The sequence below is a fragment of the Frankliniella occidentalis genome, unplaced genomic scaffold (genome assembly GCF_000697945.3).
Source record: "Frankliniella occidentalis isolate FOCC.00 unplaced genomic scaffold, Focc_3.1 Scaffold258, whole genome shotgun sequence".
Lineage (NCBI taxonomy): Eukaryota > Metazoa > Arthropoda > Insecta > Thysanoptera > Thripidae > Frankliniella > Frankliniella occidentalis.
In genome coordinates this window covers 266,693-267,339 of record NW_026267384.1, presented here as the reverse complement: position 1 = coordinate 267,339, position 647 = coordinate 266,693, and the positions used below count along the sequence as shown (strand labels likewise).

At 52.7% G+C, this 647-nt stretch overlaps 1 protein-coding gene across 1 annotated transcript in view; it reads right to left on the bottom strand.

The window, feature by feature from the left end:
- Nucleotides 1-647, bottom strand: part of LOC113211947 (neuroglobin) — a 64,582-nt gene that overhangs the window by 51,730 nt on the left and 12,205 nt on the right. The gene's annotated exons all lie outside the window — the stretch shown is intronic.

The window sequence follows — 647 nt, the reverse complement described above, 5'->3', positions numbered from 1 at the left end:
CAGGGGGAAGGGCGGGGGCGGGAGGGTCATTAAGATGGCGAACGATAAGGCGGATAACATGAAATGAGCTGACACAGCACGTCCCGGCGGGAAGAAGCGAGTGAGATTGCTACACTGGAAAACTAATATGACGTGTGAGAGGTGCGTCACATGATTGGAGAAGCAGCCCCATTCCTCCATAAGTTGAAATACATGTGGCCTAACAATCGCAAGGGAGGGTTTTGCCTGTTGTCTCAAATCAGACGATGTCTTGTGCGTGTGCGTCCGTGCGAGTATCCAAACTCATCACTCATCTACACGTCGGGATTTCGGGAATTTTCAGTATTCTCGCCCTGTAAGAATGGAGAATGGGCCCACATAGCAGACCCAAGCCCACCCTGCTGGGATTGCCCTCCCCAAAGGGGTAAGGGAAAGGATAAAATGAAGAGTTTTGGCGAAAATTGCGTCGCTCGAACTCTTTCCTACCGGAGCATCACGGGAGCACACACCAGTGAGGTGAGCAAGGGATAGATGGTACAGACAGCTGCGGAACTGGAACCAGTACTACTGGGAGAGAGCCAGACTTTGCGAACGAGGAGTCAGGTCAGGGACTACAAAATGACAGAAGGGCGTGAGAGAGGAAGTAAGGGGAAAGGGGAGGAGCGGGG